Source organism: Phragmites australis, chromosome 23 (assembly GCF_958298935.1).
Source record: "Phragmites australis chromosome 23, lpPhrAust1.1, whole genome shotgun sequence".
Classification (NCBI taxonomy): domain Eukaryota; kingdom Viridiplantae; phylum Streptophyta; class Magnoliopsida; order Poales; family Poaceae; genus Phragmites; species Phragmites australis.
Genome location: NC_084943.1, coordinates 18,999,819 through 19,024,701, shown reverse-complemented (window position 1 = coordinate 19,024,701; position 24,883 = coordinate 18,999,819). Strand labels below are relative to the sequence as shown.

General features: G+C 42.3%; 1 long non-coding RNA gene and 2 pseudogenes across 2 annotated transcripts; 2 read left to right on the top strand and 1 right to left on the bottom strand.

Annotated features, from left to right (window-relative positions):
- Positions 1-4,599: 4,599 nt before the first annotated feature.
- On the top strand, positions 4,600-8,503 carry LOC133905928 (metal transporter Nramp3-like; annotated as a pseudogene).
- LOC133905927 (metal transporter Nramp3-like) overlaps positions 4,650-24,883 on the top strand; it is a 22,358-nt pseudogene continuing 2,124 nt past the window's right edge.
- Positions 5,374-8,602, bottom strand: LOC133905930 (uncharacterized). 2 transcript variants are annotated; one of them, XR_009907720.1, is made up of 4 exons: positions 8,464-8,602; positions 8,200-8,375; positions 8,004-8,082; positions 5,374-5,486 (listed from the first exon to the last, which is right to left on the bottom strand). It is a non-coding gene; the product is annotated as an uncharacterized LOC133905930 (long non-coding RNA). The 2 variants fall into 2 exon arrangements; XR_009907721.1 differs by lacking the exon at positions 8,004-8,082 and having other exon boundaries at positions 5,380-5,486.

Below are 24,883 nucleotides of genomic sequence, written 5' to 3'. Positions count from 1 at the left end.
ATGTCTTCTTCTATTTGCTTTAGAACTGCTAGAATGACATAGCTGCATGCTCTTTTGCAAAATATTGATTGACTGGAAGCCATGAAGCATTGTTATTTCTGCGATGTTATATTAGAGGGAACAGTTGTATGTCCATAGCTTGAGATATATATGAGTTGTAAGACAGGAGAATCCAAAATATATGGCTTCTTCTATTTGCTTCAGAACTGCAAAAATGACATAGCTGCAGGCTCTTTTGCAAAATATTAATTGACTGGAAGCCATGAAGCATTGTAGAACAAACAAAATGCAAGATTCAAGTTTTTTTTCTGCGTAGTTCATAACTGTAGGAGAATTCTGTGGTACACTACATTCTTTGTGATCATTCCAGTAGTACCATCATCATTCTCAATAAATATTTTGAGACCTTCTTTTGATGTTACTCTTGATACGGCCACATAAAGTTGCCCATGTGTAAATACAGGGCATTTCAACTAAACTCCAACTCTATCAAGCGTCTGCCCTTGGCATTTGTTGATAGTAAGACCGTAACAAAGTCTTAGAGGGAATTGACGCCGTGTTAGAGTGGAAGTCCATTTAGAGCTGTTTCCATGTAGAACAATGCGTGGTATGCATACATGGAGATCAATATGAGAACCTGTAATAATTTTAGCCTCTATCAGGTGTTGTTCTAATCTTGTAACAATTAGTATGGTTCCATTGCATAGACCTATTAATTGATCAATATTTCTTAGAAGCATTATAGGAACTCCTATTTTGAGAGCAAATGCATGTTGAGGAAAATTATTGAGTTATATAGAGTTTAAGAATTCGGGTGGATATAATATTGAGAAATCATCGGGTTGAATTTAAGATGCTATCATAGCTGAAATAATATCTGCAATCTCCTGGAACTCTATGGAGCATAAATTCATTGATTTCATTTTATCATAGATAGCATCTGTTATTGATTCTAGATTATTGTTAGCAGGCTGTAATAAAATATCAGAAGGTAATAGTATCCATTTTTCATCTTCATTTTCTGAATCCATTTGCCCTGGAATTTTCCCATCACCAACATTTAGAAGCCATTTTGCAAAACTTGACAGTTTTTGTTTCTCAATAGAATCTAAATTTGGATTCTGTAATCTCATATTGATTGTAAGGTTAAAGACTTTGAAATATCGCCATAATGGGGAACTAACTAAAGATGCACCAATGGCTTTAGCAGATGTTGCAATATTGACTACTGGTAATACTTGTCCAAAATCTCCTCCCAAAAGAATGTTCATTCCACCAAAAGGTTTGTTTTTATTATCAGAATTTTCAATTGAAAGGATATCTCTTAGACTTCGATCTAATGCCTCAAAACAGAATCTATGAGCCATTGATGCCTCATCCCATAGTATTAGAGAAGTCTTGTTTAGCAGTTCGGATAGATTTGTACCTCGCTGTATATTGCAGGTGCTCGATTCATTGATATCTATCGGAATTTGAAATCTTGAATGTGCTGTTCTACCTCTAGAGAGTAACAAAGCAACAACTGCACTTGTAGCTACAGGTAAGACTATTTTTGTTTGTGATCATAGCTTGTAGATTATATTGTTCCATAAAAATGTTTTACCAGTCCCTCTAAATCCTGGGAGAAGAAAATAAATACATTAGTATCTATGTAGTTAATTGGATATCTAGATGGGTGTAGATCTTCATGCATGGAATATAAGGTGCAGATATACCTGGAAATTTGTATTGTTTTGAATATTTGTCATGACTGAATCAAATATTCTTTGTTGTTCGTTGTTAAGGGTTTGATACATCTTGTTTGCTTGTTCTTGTAATGTATTTGTATCATAAGATAGTTCCTCTATGATTAATCTATTTCTAGTAATGCTAGAAGAAGTGATTGATGGACAAAGATCATAAGCAGCTAAAGATAGTCCATTTTTTTGCAAACATTGAATCTAGCTCTTGTATGAGCAATGCCATGAGATGTTCAATAGGAATATTGTATGAGCTGTTCTGCAGTGTTCTACGAAGTTTATAGAGAATATCATCAGCCATCTATTTCCAATATTTATCAAATAGTAGTTATATATCAGTAACACCACAATAGGTTACAACTGTCATGAACAGATGTCTCAATTGAGATGATATTGCCCAAACAACGGCTTCTTCAAATAAAATAAACCATTCAGTATCATCTCCAATTAATCCTCGAGCTTTACATGTTTCACAGAATGTGGGGTATGTGATATTTTCATATGTTCGAATATCTTCATAACATGTGGCACCTTGAACTACCATAAGCAACACACGTAAGTAAAATGCTTCTCCGGTTCTAGGATGTATAAACCGTAGTCGGCCTATCTTAGGTGTTTTTACACCTCTTTTGGCCCATATTTTTTTATCAGGGTGTCATGTCTATTTTGTAGGGAAAGCACAATATGTTAGCTCTCTTGCTTCCATGTTCTGTTGGTTAGTAACGAACCACTGTGTAAGCATGGTCACTTGGTAATCAGGGTTATTTATTATGGCTTGTAGATTTTGGTCTTCATGACATGTAATGATATTCATGCCAGGTAAATGAACATGAAGCCGCTCAACAGCAGGTGTTCTACCATGTCTTTCAAACCCAAAGAGCCTCCAAAATGACTCGCAAGCAGATAGATACCGAGATTTTATATATTCAGCTATTTCATCTACTCCATCATTATTATCTGGGTGATCTGTATCTCCATGTGAAGAATCATTGGATAATGAGTTGATTAAAGAGACTTGTGCATAATTAGGACCCATCATTACATACTTGAATAAGTATTTAACTAAATTAGTTATGTTGCAGACTTCAACATTGATGTGAGCTTGATATTTTTTTAAAAGAATCATGTTATATGGCACAACCCAACGGTTGTCCAATTGAATTCCAGTCTTTGTAACTATTCTACCATCATCACGGCGTCGGTAGATTACAAAGCCATCTTGATCAATGAATGTTTCTTGACAATATTGTTTTGAAAACCTTTTGCTGCATACACCATTTTTCATACACGGAGCATTTGGATTGTGCCTCCCACATGGGCCATGAATCATAAATTCCTCAACTAAATAATAGCTCAAAGGATATGTTTCTTTGTTAGGAATTTCAGCACAAACATAAGAATCAATAGAGGACGGTAAATATTCGATTTTTTCATGTGTTAACCATGTTAGAATATGAGAGTGTGGTAGTCCACGTTTTTGAAATTTATTTGTATGAACAACTGTAAGAGAACAATAAAGTTGCTATTCGTTGGGACGAAGCCGATGTGGTTGCGCCGGTGAGGGATGGAGGCGGATCGGTGGAGCTTGAGGCCAGGGAATGGCGTACGGAAGGGAGAAGGCTGCGTACGGGGTGAGGATGTGGCAAGAGCTGCAGATGACGGACGAAGCAAGAATGCGGTGGTGGGGCGGATGCGAGTTGAGAGGGAGGGCAGGGGGAGGGGGTGGGTGCTTGGCACCGGCGACCTGACCTCTCAGGTAGCCAGAGAGGGCGACGTCGGCGCGTCGGGGGGGGGGGGTTGGGGGCGCTGAGGGACGAAGCCGATGTGGCTGTGCCAGTGAGGGATAGAGGCGGATCGGTGGAGCTCGAGGCGAGGGAATGGTGTACGGAGGGGAGAAGGGCTGCGGACGGGGTGAGGATGCGGCAGGAGCTGCAGATGGCGAACGAAGCAAGAATGCGGCAGAAAACGTGGAAGAAGCAGGCGCTGAGGATTTTTCGGTCAGTAGCTGGAGGGTTCTGGACGGCGGTGAGCTAGATATTTTGTGGGCTCACGCCATGCCGCAACCAGCGACAGGATTCGGGCCCATCTGGTAGAGGCACGCCAGGGACTAAGCCCACTTGCTAGGGGACGGTGCTACATGAGCTACAGGAACGTGACAGCCTGGGCGCTCGGGAATTCTTCCACCGTTAGGATAGAAGTATTGATGATATATGCATCTATGAGAGGCGCATGCGACCATGGACGCTCAGTTCGCTGGCGACTGGCTCGATCGGTCACGGGTTGGGAGTTTTTGGCAACATGTTGATGTAGGAAAAGGGAAATTTCCGAAACCGCATTAGTTGTCTCACCGGAGGGGCGAACGACCGGTCACCGACGTTTACCCTGTAAATATTTTTTTTTTTACAGTCTCAAACGTCAGTGAATCATAATAAAAGCACGATATGCTCATCACTTGAGAACTAAACTTCGTAATTTTTTCAGTAGACATGTCTATAAATTATAGATATAGCATGTATCTTAGATGTATATAAACGTATGTAGGATGTATATGGATGTTTGAACTTGCGTTCAGGTACTGTAGCTTTTACTTAGTGTTAGGCTAAAAAACATAATTGAAACGCGTCTGCCCTTTCTCCACCCCGCCGGCCCGGCACACGGCCGCGACTCGGGATCCTCCGGTGCACGCAGATCCGTCGCCGTCGTCCGGCTGCCGCCTCGTCCAGTGCTCCGCAACATCCCCCCTCCCCCAGCCCCTCCACCCCGCGCTCCCGCCTCAAGAGGTGCACCCGCTCCCGCTGCCGCCTCGAAGACAGCGAGGAGGCCGGGGACGGGGGCAGCCGCGACGAGGGCAGCGGGAGTACGGCGGTCTCCGCGCTCAGGCGGATGCGGGGCCTCGTCGCCGCCGAGCACTGGGTCGTGTACGCCGGCTTCGTCAGGTTGGAGCTCTTCGAAGAGGAGTTTCGTTCAAATACAATGACCATGGAGTCCGGCAAGGTAAGAATCAAGTTCCAATTTCATCCCCCTCAAGAGGTTCCCCCATATTATTTAGAATTTTGAAGTAGGGTTAAAGCATTGCAGGCTTCTTGAGGGCAAATGTGCTCTCCATTCGGTTCCAAGGCGTTGCTCGTGGATTCCATAGATGGAGGGTTGGAAGCTTCACTTTTATCCCCATTGCAAGTTGGCCAAGGTACAAAACTCCGAGTGACTCTGAGTGATTCATGTATGCTTAGGACTTGGTACTTGTGTTCGCACGAATTTATTTTAATTATTAAACTTGTTTTTTACTAGAAATCGGATTAGGATGTTCCTTCCAGTAACTACTGTATGATGTTACTTCCGGCAGTTTGTGCTTCACCGGACTACTACAGCCAGATGCATTAGCACATGCGTACTCCACGGAAGCAAGAACTGAAGTTATAGAAGGGGAAGACGATGACCATGCTAGTGATTCTGTCAGAGCCAAGTTGGAAAACACTAACAACATGGAGGATGGGTACTTGCAGAGCAGAGAGGAAGAATCAGAAACAGAAGTGTCCCGTGGACTGGATGGACTAACAAATCTGGACGATATCGACTGGGAGAAATTTTATTCAACTGGTGAACTGTTGAAATTAGTACCTGCTGGTAGTGTGGTGGAGATAGCTGATGGGGCTGTTGCAGAACAACATCTGGAACCTGCTATTCTTGGTGATTGTGGGTGCGTCTCAGGAAATATTGAACCAAACATTACTTGAGGAGAGAGGGAGCCTGAAAAGGGCAAGAAGAAGAGGTTAGTCTTTACAAAACATACTGTTTCCTATATATCTGCATTCACACTGTGTATATTGGATACAAAATGTTGCAGTTTTTGTTTTAGATGGTGTTTTTGTTCTGTTCAACACATACACTGGGCAATAAACAATTAAAACTTCATATATAGATTATGTAAACAACATTACTTTAAACGAGAGAAGGTACGAGTTCACCAGAAATAATGGAACACAATGCCAGCAGCAATTTGTTATTTCTTAACCTATAGCAGGAGATGTGTAACCTGCCGCACACTATAGTTGGTTTCTGTGTTTATGTGAGAGTTTTCCTTTGTGCTTACACTTTAACCACATGAATTGTCACTTCTGTTAACTGACAAGTGTGTTTAAGCTTGTGTGTGTTTGTATGATCTGTTCGCACTATGAATAAACTATGTTGGTACAAGCTCCTTCTTGTATATTGTGCTTTATTATTGCACGGCTGTCCACAAATCTGTGTGTTACATTTTCTTTGTGATATAATTGTTTATGGTACAGAAAAAAATTAGTTCCTGAACTTAAATTAAATGGGGCTACAGGCCTTGCTATCTCATTACTTGGTGCTATGGTGATGCCGTAAGCTTCTTGTCTATCTGTTTGTTTCCAAACGTTCAGTTTTCAACATGTGACCTTTTTTCATTGATCTTCTATAAAAAATGCAGGCATAATCTTTTTCTGCACTCAGCATTGGTATTATCAAGAAAAGTGCCACGGTCGGTTCATGGGATTAAAGTAACCTCTAATTCTCCTAATGTGTTATTCCTATTTCAGTTATTTTGATATGATACCTGTGTGCGCCAAATTTCTCTAACCCTGCTATTGTGCCATACTAAAATTGAGTCAAAACCTTTTAGTATGTTAAGAAGATATAATTTCAAGCGTGCAGAAGACATAAGACTCATGATTAAACATCTATTTCCTTCCAGCAATCCTCTTTCTTGCAGGAGGCCTGTAGATTCTATATGATTGAAAGTGCATTTGCCCTTACGGTAGCTTTTCTCATCAACTTATCTATCATATCTGTTGGTGGTTCTGTCTGCGGTTCAGGTAATTTAAACCCTGAAGATCAGGCAAACTGCAGCGATCTAGATCTGAACAAGGCTTCATTTTTGTTAAAGGTTGGTCAAGAAATTTCAGGTCTTCATATCATTGTTAAATGAAAATATTGGATATGTTTTTGTCTGGAACTTCTTTTTTTTACTCAGATTTATTTCTCTTTTTTGCCTGGACAAGGACAGGAGCTCTGCCTCATTTTATTCCATTAATAGAAAAAGAGAAAATATAAACACCAACCCATGGGCAAAATATCTTCTTATACACCAACTATATCTTCTTATACACCAACTAGGCAGATTTTACTGCTTTTACATAGAGCTCATGCATCAGTTCTCAAATGTTCTTTGTCAAGTCTAACGCGTTTTTTCTGTAGATCCTTTTCTGTAGATCTTCTGATCTCACACGTTTTTTCTGTTGTAGAATGTCCTTGGAAACTGGAGCTCAAAGTTGGTTGCAGTTGCCTTGTTGGCATCTGGTCAGAGTTCTACAATTACGGGAACCTATGCTGGACAATACATCATGCAGGTTTGTAGACCTTTTACCATACTTTAATATTAGTTTGCAAGTTGAATAGCGGACTATTTTGTAACACATAAAATACTTGGAGAGCCCCTTTAATGTTGACCAGAGGTAACCATGCCTGTGCTTGTGTGCAACATTTAGTAGTTTGGTTGAAAACCTTAGATTTGCATCAGGCAAGGGAGAAAGCTTTGGGGTCCTGGCCAGTTTTGTTGTGAAGACAATGGGCAGCTTGGACCACCATTCTTTGGGGTCCCATATTACTTTTTTGAGGCAATTATTTATTTATTTATTTGAGGTTAAATGTCCCATATTATGCCACAATAGGCTGCTTTCCTGTATCTCAAAATATGGCTGATATTGTCTTACTTATTTCATTTTATTGCTTTGTAAAGGAAAAAAATAACAACGTGTTCCAGGTATATGAAATTTTATCTACTACACTGTCTAACCTTTACTCATATCTTAATCTAGGGGTTTTTAGATCTTCGGATGACACCCTGGATACGGAATCTTCTAACTAGGTCCTTGGCAATACTGCCAAGTTTGATTGTTTCAGCAATTGGTGGTTCCTCGGCAGCTGGCAAGTTGATTATCATTGCGCCGGTAATCACTAAACATTAGCAGTCTATTCTACTAAACTTCAAAAACTTTACTGTTTTATTCTATTTAACTTTGTTTCACATGTCAGTTAAGTTGCTCAGTTTCATTTGTACTTATGCCTCGCTCTATTATGTGCAGATGATACTGTCCTTCGAACTTCCTTTTGCTTTAATTCCACTACTTAAATTCACCAGTAGAAAAACAAAGATGGGGCAGCACACAAATTCAATATACGTAAGTTGTTTGTCACAGAACTCGAAATATACATGGATTTTGCTGCGATGTCATTAATAATCACCTGAATTGACATTTTAATGCAGACTGCTGTGCTAACATGGGTGATCGGTTTGTTTATTGTCGTCATCAACACCTATTTCCTGATAACAAGCTTTGTCAGACTGCTCCTTCACAGTGGGCTGTCTACTGTCTCCCAAGTATTTTCCGGAACATTTGGATTCCTTGGCATGATCATATACATAGCTACAATTATTTACCACGTCTTCCGGAAGAACAGAAAGTCCACGTTGCCATTGTCAGAGAGCGATTCTGAGCTTGCGATAGCAGGCCGCAGCACAGGTGCCGAAGTTGAAGGTTCTTTGGGCCATTTGCCCGGTTGCCCCGGGAGGATATCTCAAGCATGCAACTTCCTCAGCAGCGTTCAGCATCTGATCTGGATTAGATAACAACAGTCATATTTGTTTTTGTTTTTTTACGATGATGATCATGTGATTATTGGCACATAAACAAACAGCACCAACCTACAATGTGATATGCGTGTTCAGCGTCTCAGCTTCATAATTTCAAGTTCTTTTGTATGGTTGTGCAGGATGGTAAACAGTACCAACTCATTAAGAAGGATGGTTTGTATTCAAGACTAGCTAGCGCGACAAAATGACGATCTCGAGTAGACTTGAAATCATAGAAGGTGGTTTACTCCACGCAATTTTTTCCAGTGGAATGGCAGGTAATGAGAGTCGTATGTCATTGGTGTATTCTCGCATGGCCATGGTGCAGAAGATTAACCTGCAAAGTACTACCAAACACAAGCCCCATGTTTAATCCGCACATCAAAACAGCGCATGAAGGATCTGAAGCTTCTGGATGACCAACCTCCAAATCTTAAGATATTTGCAGTGCACATACCATGTGTTTTCTTTTTTTGTCTGTCCTACAAACACTCGTAAATTACAATTAAATAATGTAACAAGATGTTTGGGACGCTCAAACAATAACAATATCTCAACAAGGATTACAACGACCTTTATCGAGCGGGTTTAGTTAAAGCTTTGTGCATACTTGCTGTGGAGCAAGTTTTCACCACATCAATGAGTAGTCTATTGCAAAGGGAGATTTCCTCACCTTAGGCCCAAATTTTTGCAGTTAAGTATGTTCCAACATATGCTACATCTACCAATTTTTTAAAAAGTTTTGAGAACTCACAAGTATGTGAACTCCTAATGGGTGCACACGCTCCTAGGGTGAGAAATGAATTTTCCACATAACCAATCCGTTTAATCCAATATTGAGTAAATGAATTTATAAGCAGATGTAAAAAGGCTGTAAATTGCATCTGCATGAGTGGCTTGCTATACTAATACTAGCTAGGGAAGTAGAAGATCAAGAACTAAGTAACACTTCATCGCATGGCCATGGTGCAGAAGAGTAACATGCAAAATGTCAATTCAAACAGGATATCCAACAGTCATTACATAAACATCACAGAACAAATCTACTCAGAAGCATTGCTATCATCAACTTATTCGTTGGTAGAAGATCATGGAAGTAGAAGCCTATGCGTCCGCAGAATTTGTTTGCAATCTTCCCCACTAACTGCATAACCCTGTTCTTACATGATCACCTGAATTTGCCAAGACAGCACATAATTGCAAATAATTAGTAACTGCTAATGCCACTTGATCCCAGAAAAAGTGTAAGCTATTTTTTAAAAGTGGCATTATTTGCTCCATCATTCCAAATTGCCACAGTAAATCAATACCAAGCATCCTACTCAATTGGACACGTTAACCCCAAACATCCATTCTTGTCGATCAGTTGGAGGTCTACCCAAAACCCCAGTTAACAAAGCCTAACCTAACGTTGTACAACAAGTGAACACCTAAAAAACAGACAAATGACAGACACAAAAATTAATCCTCGAATTTTTCGGGGGAAAATTGGTCTCAAACATTTCGGGAAAGATTTGTCGCAAAAAGTTTGAGAAAAAAATCTATCAACAAAAACTTGAACAAAAGATTTCCTTTTGAACAACAAAGATTGTGGAGAGAACAGTTTATCTCAAATTTCTTGTGAAAAATTCGGGACCAAAAGGACTATCATGAAAACGTTTTCAAAAAAATCAGGAGAGAGAGAGAGAGAGAGAGAGAGAGAGAGAGAGAGAGAGAGAGAGAGAGAGAGAGAGAGAGAGAGAGAGAGAGAGGGGGCGCAGGTGTGGAAGGGGAGGGCACGACGGCGGCGCCGGTCGCTGGAAGCCGAGCTCTCGCCACCCGCCCGCCACCGGGCAGATCTTGCAGGGGGAGAGAGAGAGAGTCGAGAGGCGGCTCTGCTGCCCGTTCATAAACTGCAAGCTTCGGTGTGGGGTGCAGGATGAAGCTTGTGGTGAACGGGGATGGCACCGCATGATACTTCTAGAGTTGGTAAGGGGCATGCGGATACCCCTCGTATCAGGAGTTTCGATTAAATACAGCACATCACATGACGCACGCGCTTAATGAAATGAAAGAATCCATAGAGCTTACAGCATAGCTTCTATGAGGTTGAAGACGCGCTCGGGATCGACGTCGGTGACGGCCATGACCACCGCCAGCACCGCCAAGGCGACGCAGAGAACGATCTGGCCGGTGATGCGGTGGCGGGGCATAGTGATCGCCATCCACATGGTGAGTGCGGCGACACCGGAGGCCGCAACGAGGACCCACCAGACGGGGCTCCCCACCGCCGGCATGCCGGACCTGGCCACGCTCGCGACCGCGAAGATCGTCGCGAAGCTAACCGCGACAAGAGCCTTCGGGACGCTCACGCCGGCCGCCCGCAGAAGCCGTGCCGCAGCGCGGCGGACCTCCGCGGCGTTGTTGATGAGACGAGCATTCTCCATGCTTCAAGTAGTTGTCGTGACGGAGCTCCGCGGCGCCGAGCTCTGGGGGTGAGCTAGTGTAGTTCACCTGCAGCAGTGGGAAGTGGCCGTGAAGTGCTGGTATGTGGATGCTGCATGCATGCATGCATGCATCTATCCAAGTGGGATACGCTCACAGAATTTCCTTCCGTGGGGATGGTTGCTTGTTGGATGACCCTTCGATAATTTTGAGGATGCTTGCATGGCCTACACCACACCACCAGACAGTATTTCCGGATGAACAGTGTTTCTGCTGTTTCAATTGTTTTCTTTCCGCTTTTTCTATTTTTAACAGTGGGGTTGCCGTACTCTAAAATTCATAAAACTTTTTCTGTATATCCTATAATTCATTATAAATCCATTTTAAAAGGATTCACCTCAATACCCATCTAGGTTTTAAAACAAAAAAACTCCAAAAATAGTTACTTTTAGAAATTCTAGTATTTTTAAGGCCTCAAATAAATTCCTAAAAATCTGAGAAAATTCACTAATATTCCTATCATGTGGCGTAATAATTTCTAAAATTATTTCCAACCCTAGGTTACTTGGTGAAAAAGTGAGTTCCTTTGCAATGCTCCATTTATATGCATTTTTATCATTTCATACTATTTAGCCTTGTAAACGCCCTTTAAATAATTAGCAATTATGTTCAATTTTTCTTAAAAATTTTCCAGCGCTTAATGCAACATGTACAGGTCCTATTTGCAAACATGCACATCCAATAGAGCCGTAGAATTTGAATTATTCAATTTCAAATGTTGGTATATGTTACAATTTGTTTTATAACAATAATACTTAGGTGATTTGTGGAGCCAAAAAGAATTGCCATTTGTGGTCTAAAACATACCAAATTTATTGTATGAATAGTTCAAAATATGTTGGAGCCACCGTCGAACTTGTCCGGATCCGGATTCACAGTAATTCCTGCACAGCCTCTAAATCTTCTCTAAATCTTCTGGTGTAAGCAATCTTCCAAATTCTGCAGTCTTACTATTTTCCCTCTAAATCCCTAATTCTTCTCCCCTCAATTTCTCGTGTGAATTTTAGAACTGTTGTCTTACTATTACGAAGTTTAGGTTAGAATTTCAGATCTCGTTTTTCTTAACAATAGATATTTTTTCAGGTCTTGAGTTTGGCAAATGGAGAGATTTATCGAACAGTGACAGTCTAAATCAAAAGCTGCAAGTTCTTCATAGATATCACCTGCAAATGAGGAGGAACACACTCTACCAAAGAAAAAGAATAAGTGGATATATCTAATCTTCCAGCAGATCTGCACAAAGAAAGCCAATTTACCACTACAAGACCACCAAAGTTCATGTAATTTATCTACATGAGCGTGAAGTGACGTTTATAAAACTTGATAACACAGGGTTTAAATCCTGTACCGCCACTGCCCTCCCCAAAAATATTCTGAGTAGGGAACGAGTGCTGGCTCCTGAAGACCAAGACAGCGACGGGCCTCTGCTCCAGTGCACGTCACGTGGCTCGTGCACGTGCAAGCACACTTGCTGGACCGCATATGCAAGGTCTGGCCCAGTGATAGTAGTAGGTACTGACCCACCAGACGGGGCTCCCCACCGCCGGCATGCCGGACCTGGCCACGCTCGCGACCGCGAAGATCGTCGCGAAGCTAACCGCGACAAGAGCCTTCGGGACGCTCACGCCGGCCGCCCGCAGAAGCCGTGCCGCAGCGCGGCGGACCTCCGCGGCGTTGTTGATGAGACGAGCATTCTCCATGCTTCCAAGTGTAGTTGCCGTGCCGGACCTCCGCGGCGCCGACCTCTCCTTCACCTGCAGCAGGGGCGGTGAACTGCGGGTGCAGATATATGCATGCATGCACATGCATGCTCCTCCCTTTTAAGTTCTGCTAGCTACTCCCTTTGCTTTTAGTCATATTTTGTCGTAAAGCACTAGTACGCATCCAATAAGGGAGGGCCTGTTTGTTATTCGCATGCCATCAACTTGATTCGTATTAGTCATGTAGGTTGAGTTGAGATAAGTTGGAGAGATACAGTAGGATTTGTTTAGTTGGTTGCATTTGCTTAGTCTGGTTAAGAAGAGATTGTGTTTGGTTGTCCGCATGAGTATATATTGTATTACAAAAGAACTCACTTTTTTACTAAATAACATAGGGTTGAAAATATTTTTATAAATTAGTACATCACGTGATAAGAATATTAGTGAATTTTTTATAATTTTTGGAGAATTTTAATTAAATATTAACTTAGTCTTTTTGATCAAACTAATTAAAATAGTTTGCTAATGAGCTCTAGTTTGCTCACGAAAATATTTAGAATTTTTGAATCACTCTAGTACCTCTAAATAAAATATAAAATTAAATAAAAATATCATACATATTTTTTTTTCACCGAACGAGCCAGACCTAGCGCGTACGCTAGATTCGCACGTATCATAGAGCCAAACTGGCTCGATGCATTTGTATAGGAGGATGCAGACGAGCGTAATCAAACGCACAGCTGAGCAGACACGACTGCACCGACAGATACTTGTACGAGCAGAGAGAAGCAACCAAACACGTCCCAGGGTTATCACCAACAAATCGTTTGGCCCTTCCATGCCTTAGTTGATATGCTATGCGACCGCATCTATCGAGGAGCACCCTGGTTGGCCCGGCCGGTCACAGGTTGCGATTTTTGTGGCACCGATTCGTGTAGGGCAAGGGAAATTTTCGGAACCGCATTCGTCGTTTTTAATTGGGACAGCCTCGAGAACAGCTAGATCAGAACATGATGTGTCGACCACTTGCGGAGTTGGAGGCTTCCTGATTATCTTCGGTAATGATATGTGCAGGTGTTGATAGCGAAAAATAGCTCGGTCAAGATTTTTTTAACATCAGATGATCCGATGATTAAGGCACTGTCATCACCGAAATATTCGATGGATAGAGTAGTTAAATTCTGCAGAGAGTTCAAACCTCTGGAAAACAGTCCGGTGAAGACTCCGATGTTATTTTTAACATCAGATGATCCGACGATTAAGGCAGTGTCATCACCGAAATATTCGATGGATAGAGTAGTTAAATTCTGCAGAGAGTTCAAACCTCTGGAAAACAGTCCGGTGAAGACTCCGATGTTACCATCAGATTATCCGATGAGTTTAGTTGAATTCTTGTAGAGAGTTTTGAAACTCTTGGAAAATAGTCCGACGAAGGATCCGGTGTTATCATTGAACCATCCAATGAGTTCGTCGATTCTTACAAAGAGGTTGCAGCTCTTGGATATAGTCCGGTGCGTTATCCGGCAAAGTATCGGATCATTCAGTGAGTTCAAAGGTAATTCTCGCAGTAATTTTGTTTTCTGGGAAAATCTGTCCAGTGAAACGCCTGATGATCGCCGGATCATCCGGTGAGTGCAAGAGTGATTTGTTGCAAAGAGTTCAGAAGTCTTAGGAATTGATCTAGTGAAAGACTCCGGTGAGTACATTTTATACATCATAACATCCGGTGTGTATTAAAACAAAGTTTAGGGTTGCAGTCTAATTGAACTTATCGAATAGTCTGGTGTTCAGAATTTTATTCTCACCAGACCATCCGGTGTTCAGTCCGAGTTGACTCGACTGGATTTTTTAGATCTGTTCGGATTCTTTTCGTGGTTTTAGCCGAACAGGACGCGTGTAGGCATGGAATAGAGTCCTAATCTGTAACGGCAAAGTCCAAGCCGCCCTTATAAATGGTTGAGGGGGTGAAGACCAATTGCAACATATCAGTCAATCGTCAAATTGCATCTACTTTTGTTTTTCCTTTTCTTTCCTGCGCATTAGGGTAGCTTAGGGTAGTTTTTTCTGCTGTTTTGAATCACCACGATTTGAGTAGTAGTTGCTTGTTTGCTCACAAATAAATCATGATTTTCCTATAAAATTAGAATAGTTATCAAGAATTTATGTGTTCCTGGATTGCAAAATCTCGTGTGAACACAACTGGGACTATGCGAGCATTCGGCATGCAGCTACCAGCTGGTTGTGAAATATGCATGCATCTATGAGAGGTGCACGCGACTATGGGCGCTCAGTTGGCTGGCGACTGGCTCGGCCGGTCACGGGTTGGGATTTTTGTGGCAATATGTTGATGTAGGAAAAAGGAAATTTCCGGAACCGCATTAGTCATCTCACCGGTGGGGCAAACGACCGGTCATCGGCGTTTACCCTGTAAATAGTTTTTTTTGCAGTCTCAAACACCAATGAATCATAATAAAAGCACGATATGCTCATCACTTGAGAACTAAACTTCCTTTTTTTTTCAGTAGACGTGTCTATAAATTATAGATATAGCATGTATCTTAGATGTATATAGACGTATGTAGGATGTATATGGATGTTTGAACTTGCGTTCAGGTACTGTAGCTTTTACTTAGTGTTAGGCTAAAAAACATAATTGAAACGCATCTGCCCTTTCTCCACCCCGCCGGCCCGGCACACGGCCGCGACTCGGGATCCTCCGGTGCATGCAGATCCATCGCCGTCGTCCGGGCTGCCGCGTCGTCAAGTGCTCTGCAACATCCCCCCTCCCCCAGCCCCTCCACCCCGTGCTCCCGCCTCAAGAGGTGCACCCGCTCCCGCTGCCACCTCGAAGACAGCGAGGAGGCCGGGGACGGGGGCAGCCGCGCCGAGGGCAGCGGGAGTACGGCGGTCTCCGCGCTCAGGCGGATGCAGGGCCTCGTCGCCTGTAACACCCTACTTTACAACTCAGCCTATTTATATGAAAATAGGACAATTTGGCATCATTTCCTCTATAGAGAGGTATAACTGACCAAAAAAGAAATCTCAGGCAGACAGAATCAGATATAACCAGCATATATAGAGTTCGCCACGACGCTACCAGCGTCGTACCACAACATAAACAAAAGCAAACAACAGATCATCAGACACACCATTTGTATACACCGGTTGAGCTATCGACATCGTAATAAGTTAGTGTGTGCAGCTACCGAGGTCCATCCCCAAAATGCACGTCAACATCTAAACATACCTGTAAAGAAAACACGGGTGAGATTCGAAAATCTCAGCAAGTGAAAGGTACTTTAACAAAAAACTATTTAGCCACAGTTGAATGTGCTAATAATTCTAAATGGCAACTAGTAATGAAACAGACCACCAACACTAGGAGAAACAGTTATGACTAAGCAAGTCCAACGATAACATTAAATATTTTAACATTCGGTTGGTATAAGCCTACAGAGCCGCATATATATCTATATACACGCTAACTAAAGGAAATAAGATTTGATATGAATAATTCATTGAATTTCACAAGAAGAGATAACCATGCACATGATATGCTCTTCTCACCCTTACCCCTCCTCGGGTAACGTAAGGGTGCGCACCGTACCCCTCCTCGGGTGACATACGGTACTGTACCGGTACGGTCGCGGCCAGAAGATGACGACAAACTTCCAATGCATGAGATGTATATGTATGATGTGCTTCAAGCATAACCAACATAACTTCCGGAATATGCTTGAGACTTCAAAAAAAAAATATTGCATACAACATTAATGAACAACTGCAGAATGGCATACCGTGCCTCCTGCACTTCATAAATCAATCATCGAGTAAACCTCTGGAAACGTAAACAACATAGTACTCAGCCCAGAATCAGTCATTCAGATTAGATGAATGCACTGTAATTAAAGAATGTAGGCAACCCAATATTAGGTTAAAGCATAGTCATACAATACATTCACTTGCCTTTACCGACGATGAAGAAAATTCGATCAAGAACGTCCGGAAATAGTACCACCGAGAATTCGCCTTCGAAAGTTTGACAACGAATCCGATGAAATTCCAAAATTTCCAACTTTTCTTTTTTTTTCTTTTCTTCTCTTTCTTCCTTTTTTTTTTCCTGGCTTTCTTCTTCTGCAGGTGCTGGCTGCTTCGGCCGGCTGGGCTATCACGGCAACACAGAGGGAGAGAGGGGGAGGCAGCCGGCGGCGGCGGTGGCCGGCGAGCGCAGCAGCGGCGGTGGCCGGCGGGCACGGTGCAGCGGCGCGCGCAGCCGCAGCAGCAGCACGGCGCGGCGGCGGTGCGGCGGCGGCAGGGGCGCGGCCGGCGGGCGCGGGAGCTCGGCGGCGACCGGCGTGCGGGAACGGCGACAGGAGCGGGTCGGCCGGCGGCTAGACTCGGCAGGAGAGAGAGAGAAACGAGAGAGAGAGTGAGCGCAGAATCACGCTCGAAGTGTCTGGATGGATCGGGTTGAGGACCGATCTATCCGATACTTATCCCTTTTTTATTTTTCTTTTTTCAAAACCATGAACGGTCTAGATTTATTGGGCTCGCTACGGGTCTCAGAGTGCCCGGAACGGACATATGAATAGCAAAATGGGTTCGTCTCGACGAGATGATCCCAACCACGGTATCCGATCGGTCATCCGAGCAACGGATAAAAAAGTCAAAAACTGGTCAACTCTCTCTCTCTTTTTTTTCCAAGAAATTCAGTATTACATTCTCCCCCCCTTAAAAGAATTCGTCCCCGAATTCTGCTGCTTCCATGGCAACTATGAAACAGAGGTATAAATATTTCAAAACTTATAACTCACCAGTCTCAAAGAGCTCAGGATACTCCTTGCGTATTTGTTTTTCGAGTTCCCAAGTTGCTTCTCGTTCTGTTTGATTTGTCCAAAAGACTCTCACAAACTTGATAGTCCTTCTCCTCATAACTCGCTCTGAGGAATCCAGAATACGTACCAGGTGGTACTTTACGGTCAGATCTTTCTCTATCGTGATTGATTCCACATCAACTTTATGCTCCGGGTCTCTCAAATATTTTCTTAGCATAGAAACATGAAAGACCTTATGTACTCCACTCATTGAGTCTGGTAATTCAAGACGGTACGCCAAACTGCCTACTCGGGCTGTGATTAGAAAAGGACCAATGTATCTCGGGTTAAGCTTTCCAGAGATACCAAAACGTACAACACCTTTGATTGGCGATACTCTGAGAAGCACATAGTCGCCAACTGCAAATACTAAGCCTCATCTCCGGACAACTACATAGCTCTTTTGTCGACTCTGAGCAGTCAACAAGTTCTGATGTATTTGGTATACCTTCTCTGAGGTTTGCTGAATCAAATCCGGACCAAATAATGATCTCTCTCCAACAGAATCCTAACACAAAGGAGAAACACACCTTCGGCCATATAAGGCCTCAAAAAGAGCCATCCGAATACTAGCTTGATAGCTGTTGTTATAAGCAAATTCTGCTAAGGCTAGATGATCTTCCCAACTGCTTTTCCAAGATAAGACACAAGCACAGAGCATGTCCTCCAAAGTCTGAATGGTCCGCTCTGACTGACCATCCGTCTGAGGGTGGAAGGCTGTGCTAAGAGAAAGTTTCATGCCCAAGGCACTTTGCAAACTCTGCCAAAACTGAGATACAAATTTGGAATCCCGCTCTGAAACGATCGATTTTAGCACACCATGCAACCTCACTATTTCTCCACGACAACCCAAAAAGCATCTCTGCCTCGAGGTGAACGAGGCAACCCAACAACAAAGTCCATAGTGATATGTTCCCATTTCCATTCTAGGATTTTTAAGGATTGCATTAATCCTGCAGGTCTTTTATGCTCAGTCTTTACTTGTTGGCAGACACCACAAGCTGCAACGTACTTAGCAATATCCACTTTCATCCTTTTCCACCAAAAATTTAGTTTTAGATCTCGATACATTTTGGTTTCACTGGATGAATGGTATAAGGAGTCCGGTGAGCTTCTCTCAATATATCCATTTTCACATCTGCCTTCTGTGGTACACAGAGACGGCCTCTAAAGCGTATTGCACCTTGCTCATCCACACTAAACTCTTTTGATTTTCCTGCTGAAATTCCCTTTCGAACTTCTAAAAGAAGACGATCATGCTGTTGAGCTTCACGTACACGTTCAGGTATAGCAGATTGGATAATCATTTGAGTTTCTTGCTGCACAGTGCCAGCAAAGCAAAAAGATATACCCATCCGATCCAATTCTGAATGTAAAGATATTATTGCTTTAGGTACACCTGTTCTGCTAAGGGCGTCAGCTACCACATTAGCCTTTCCGGGATGGTACTGAATTATCAGATCATAGTCTTTGATTAATTCTAACCATCTCCGATGTCTCAAATTCAGAACCCTTTGAGTGAAAATATACTTGAGACTCTTATGATCAGTGAAGATATCACATGACTCCCCATACAGGTAATGCCTCCAACTCTTCAAGGCAAAAACCACTGCAGCCAATTCTAAATCATGAGTGGGATAATTCTGTTCATGAGTCTTCAATTGTCTGGAAGCATATGCAATTACCCGACCTTCTTGCATAAGCACACAGCCAAGTCCGATTCGAGAAGCATCAGTGTAAACTGTGAAACGCTTACCACTCTCAGGCAAAGCCAAAATAGGAGCGTTCGCTGACTCATTCTTCAAAGTTTGGAAATTGTTCTCACATTCATCAGTCCATACAGATGGAACACACTTTTTAGTAAGTCTAATCATAGACTTTGCAATAAAAGAAAAACCTTGTATAAAATGTCGGTAATGGCCAACGAATCCAAGAAAACTCCGAATCTCGGTTACATTGGACGGTCTTTACCATTTTGTTGCCTTCTCACTCTTAGAAGGGAAAACGAATCCAAGAACATACAACATTTCTGCTAATACTATACTAGCCATTTATGAGACAATCTCTTCGACTAGTTCTAAAACCAAGGCATTAGTTGCCCAGAAATATCCTTTTTGGTGGATGCAATCACACCAAAAATATTATTGGCTAACTCCACAAACTCGGGTCGAAACCCCCAATAAGAATATAAACCTTCTTCGCTTCAACTTCAACTCATTCACAGGGAGGATCAATTTAAAACCTTTATGGTTCAAGATTAAAGAAACATCAACACTTCACCTCTTCTACCAACATCACTAACCCCAAAAAAAATACGAGTGTGGGTAGATCTACACAAAAGACAGTCACAACGTTAAGATATAAACCTCCAGTTGGTCATTCTCATCTTGATGTATCATCAAGTCTAGAAGGGGTGATCAGGAGATTACAACCACTTACCTAATTCAATCCTTCCAAACATCTAACGACTCATCCTTCATGGTACAAGTTTAGATTTGCACTTTCCAACTTGAATACCAGAACACTTCCATCCAGAGGCAGTTGGACCAATAGATATAGTGTGGATCGGTACATTCAGAAACATGCCAAACTGGCATACTAAAGAACTTCACATCTTGCTCACATTCCCCCAGGCCAGTCATACTGTCGGTAACTACACCACAACTTCTTCAAAGTAAAATTGCATGCAAAAACACATCCTCCTCAAACGTTGAAAAGACATCGGTTAATCTAACCGACAAGATGATCACTGCGGAAAGCTCATGGGGAGGGTTGAAAATATGACTTCTGCAACCTCAACCCTGTTAATCCAACTCCAATTTAGTTATTTTGCGAATTTAGTTTAGCAAGCACCATTTGCAACACCAATTTACCGTCAACAGGTTGAGCGTTAGCATACAATCCTTCTCTCCGGGTCCTTAGAGGGCATACCCTCTCCCGAACAGCAACAAAACTACAAGGATACACCCCAATAGTTCATCCTCTTTCACAACACTCCTTTAAACAGGGGAGCAACCCTTAGTGCCCAAACATAATTCTAATCTCAGCTTTAAATGCCGGAATGAACTTCACTTTTACAACACTCTTCCCTTGAACCAGGGTTTAGATAGACTTACTCCCAATAGAGGCAAACTTCCAGTATGTAAACCCACTCAGGCATCTCTCAGTCAAATCTCCATCCTTAGAGAAAGTTAGGTCACCAACAGAAATCCAAAACTCTCACGTCAAAAACTAGTCAATTACTTCTTTAACTTCATTCGCTCCACAAGAGCCAACAAGAAACAAAATTCTAGAACGGATCACATTAAAAATATGTCAATAAACACCATGACAAGCCCTAACAACACCTTTGGTTATTAGGTCAGGAAAGGTTTAGGCGACCTTAAATTTTAACATTCACTCAACGAGCAAAACTCACCAGGTTTAATTGATAATGCTCCCATGGTGACAAGCCAACTTAGCATCCTATCATGATGTTATAGGTCATAGACTATTCAGCAAACCCTTGACAACGCCAATGCTCCTACAACCCAAGTATATTCTTCGCTTCAAACTTCAAAGCAAACGACAGGTTTAGCTAAGCGATATCAGAAACATAACACGTTTCAACCAAAATCTCTACCTCAGCCCCGCAAGAGCCAACCTTAAGTATTCCAATCGTGAAACCTCATAAAACAGGTTTGAAACAACTGATGCATCCTTAACGAAGGTGTCGCCTCATTAGCATCACTTCGATGCAAATCAGTTGTTTCAACGCAATCGATAACTCCAACTCCCATAGCCAGTGGACTATTCCACAAAGGCTAACTTAACAAAACAACTACCTCAAATAATCATTTCACAACATGCATGGATATTCCAACTACAAAAGATTATAAACAACTCCCAGAACCCCACTAGGATCTCACTATCAACACATCTTCACACAATCGGCACAAAGATCACCCCGACTCTATGGGAAAAAGAAATCCCACACCATTCTAATGGTTAGGTTGAAAACATTATCACCTTATCTTCTATGGTAAGGCACACATCGATCCATTTCTCCGACATTCCGAGAACGAATAGTTAGAGTCAACGACATGGGGGCCAGTCCATCTCGTACCCAAAACATTCCCTCTGTATGTGGATAGTTGGATCGCAAACCTAACTCTTGGTCAACCTCACCTGGCAATGCAGAAAAGGCATCATGGGGGCCCTCCACTTAACCCATCTGCAGTGCCATACAACAATTATACTATTGATCCTCTGAAGCTTCTCAGGTTCTAATGGCCAAGGTAACAAATTTAACGCCCTGACAATTTCACCATTCCAACGGAACTGACTCCAACAACTTAACAATATATATCAACGATAAAACACTAAAGAATATGTGGACAATCAAACAAACAACTTCAATAGTACTTATCTGAGATAGTGAACATAAGCGAACAAAGATAAACAAGACATATGCAATGCAATGCATCCCATACCCATTTTATTTGTGCAAGTGTGTCAGGTTCATCATTCAATTACCTAGGACCTAAAGCCTAGGCTCTGATACCAAGCTGTAACACCCTACTTTACAACTCAGCCTATTTATATGAAAATAGGACAATTTGGCAGCATTTCCTCTATAGAGAGATATAACTGACCAAAAGAGAAATCTCAGGCAGACAGAATCAGATATAACCAGCATATATAGAGTTCGCCACGACACTACCAGCGTCGTACCACAATATAAACAAAAGCAAACAACAGATCATCAGACACACCATTTGTATACACCGGTTGAGCTATCGACATCGTGATAAGTTAGTGTGTGCAGCTACCGAGGTCCATCCCCAAAATGCACGTCAACATCTAAACATACCTGTAAAGAAAACACGGGTGAGATTCGAAAATCTCAGCAAGTGAAAGGTACTTTAACAAAAAGCTATTTAGCCACAGTTGAATGTGCTAACAATTCTAAATGGAAACTAGTAATGAAACAGACCGCCAACACTAGGAGAAACAGTTATGACTAAACAAGTCCAACGATAACATTAAACATTTTAACATTCGGTTGGTATAAGCCTTCAGAGCCGCATATATATCTATATACACGCTAACTAAAGGAAATAAGATTTGATATGAATAATTCATTGAATTTCACAAGAAGACATAACCATGCACATGACATGCTCTTCTCACCCTTACCCCTCCTCGGGTAACGTAAGGGTGCGCACCGTACCCCTCCTCGGGTGACATACGGTACTGTACCGGTACGGTCGCGGCCAGAAGACGACGACAAACTTCCAATGCATGAGATGTATATGTATGACGTGCTTCAAGCATAACCAACATAACTTCCGGAATATGCTTGAGACTTCAAAAAAAAATATTGCATACAACATTAATGAACAACTGCAGAATGGCATATCGTGCCTACTGCACTTCATAAATCAATCATCGAGTAAACCTCTGGAAACGTAAACAACATAGTACTCAGCCCAGAATCAGTCATTCAGATTAGATGAATGCACTGTAATTAAAGAATGTAGGCAACCCAATATTAGGTTAAAGCATAGTCATACAATACATTCACTTGCCTTTACCGACGATGAAGAAAATTCGATCAAGAACGTCCGGAAATAGTACCACCGAGAATTCGCCTTCGAAAGTTTGACAACGAATCCCATGAAATTCCAAAATTTCCAACTTTTCCTTTTTTTTTTCTTTTCTTCTCTTTCTTCCTTTTTTTTCCTGGCTTTCTTCTTCTGCAGGCGCTGGCTGCTTCGGCCGGCTGGGCTATCACGGCAACACAGAGGGAGAGAGGGGGAGGCAGCCGGCGGTGGCGGCGGCCGGCGGGCGTGGCGCAGCGGCGCGTGCAGCAGCGGCGGTGGCCGGCGGGCACGGTGCAGCGGCGCGCGCAGCCGCAGCAGCAGCACGGCGCGGCGGCGGTGCAGCGGCGGCAGGGGCGCGGGAGCTCGGCGGCGACCGGCGTGCGGGAACGGCGACAGGAGCGGGTCGACCGGCGGCTAGACTCGGCAAGAGAGAGAGAGAGAGAAACGAGAGAGAGAGTGAGCGCAGAAGAGACGGCACGCTCGAAGTGTCTGGATGGATCGGGTTGAGGACCGATCCATCCGATACTTATCCTTTTTTTATTTTTCTTTTTTCAAAACCACAAACGGTCTAGATTTATTGGACTTGCTACGGATCTCAGAGTGCCCGGAACGGACATATGAATAGCAAAATGGGTTCGTCTCGACGAGATGATCGTAACCACGGTATCCGATCGGTCATCCGAGCAACGGATAAAAAAGTCAAAAACTGGTCAACTCTCTCTCTTTTTTTTTTCCAAGAAATTCAGTATTACATCGCCGCCGAGCACTGGGTCGTGTACGCCGGCTTCGTCAGGTTGGAGCTCTTCGAAGAGGAGTTTCGTTCAAATACAATAACCATGGAGTCCGGCAAGGTAAGAATCAAGTTCCAATTTCATCCCCCTCAAGAGGTTCCCCCATATTATTTAGAATTTTGAAGTAGGGTTAAAGCATTGCAGGCTTCTTGGTGATTGTGGGTGCGTCTCAGGAAATATTGAACCAAACATTACTTGAGGAGAGAGGGAGCCTGAAAAGGGCAAGAAGAAGAGGTTAGTCTTTACAAAACATACTGTTTCCTATATATCTGCATTCACACTGTGTATATTGGATACAAAATGTTGCAGTTTTTGTTTTAGATGGTGTTTTTGTTCTGGTCAACACATACACTGGGCAATAAACAATTAAAACTTCATATATAGATTATGTAAACAACATTACTTTAAACGAGAGAAGGTACGAGTTCACCAGAAATAATGGAACACAATGCCAGCAGCAATTTGTTATTTCTTAACCTATAGCAGGAGATGTGTAACCTGCCGCACACTATAGTTGGTTTCTGTGTTTATGTGAGAGTTTTCCTTTGTGCTTACACTTTAACCACATGAATTGTCACTTCTGTTAACTGACAAGTGTGTTTAAGCTTGTGTGTGTTTGTATGATCTGTTCACACTACGAATAAACTACGTTGGTACAAGCTCCTTCTTGTATATTGTGCTTTATTATTGCACGGCTGTCCACAAATCTGTGTGTTACATTTTCTTTGTGATATAATTGTTTATGGTACAGAAAAAAATTAGTTCCTGAACTTAAAGGAAATGGGGCTACAGGCCTTGCTATCTCATTACTTGGTGCTATGGTGATGCCGTAAGCTTCTTGTCTATCTGTTTGTTTCCAAACGTTCAGTTTTCAACATGTGACCTTTTTTCATTGATTTTCTATAAAAAATGCAGGCATAATCTTTTTCTGCACTCAGCATTGGTATTATCAAGAAAAGTGCCACGGTCGGTTCATGGGATCAAAGTAACCTCTAATTCTCCTAATGTGTTATTCCTATTTCAGTTATTCTTGATATGATACCGTGTGCGCCACATTT